This window comes from Dendrobium catenatum, unplaced genomic scaffold (genome assembly GCF_001605985.2).
Source record: "Dendrobium catenatum unplaced genomic scaffold, ASM160598v2 fragScaff_scaffold_1090, whole genome shotgun sequence".
NCBI lineage: Eukaryota > Viridiplantae > Streptophyta > Magnoliopsida > Asparagales > Orchidaceae > Dendrobium > Dendrobium catenatum.
This window is the reverse complement of record NW_021319552.1, coordinates 379,825-380,244: the sequence shown is the minus strand read 5'-3', so window position 1 is coordinate 380,244 and position 420 is coordinate 379,825.

Sequence of the window (420 nt, the reverse complement as noted above, 5' to 3'; positions counted from 1 at the left end):
GATGTAATCCAACTAAAATAGGAAAATACTTGGTCAAACCATCTTGTGTTCTTGAACACAAGTAATAGCTCCTGCATGCATATCATTAATGACTTGAATATAAGCTTTATTAATCATTTTCTTTTCTAGAACTCTTCATAGCACTTCTCTTGGAACTTTATCATATGCTTCCTCTAAATCAATAAATATCATATGTAGATCTTCCTTATTCTCTCTATACTTCTCCATCAAACCTCTCAATAAATGTATAGCTTTCATAGTAGACCTACCCAGCATGAATCCAAATTGATTTTGAGAAACACTGGTATCACGTCACAACCTATGCTCCATAACTCACTCCCATAGTTTTAAAGTATGACACATTAACTTAATTCCTCTATAATTCGCACAATCTTGTGCATCATCTTTATTCTTAAAAAT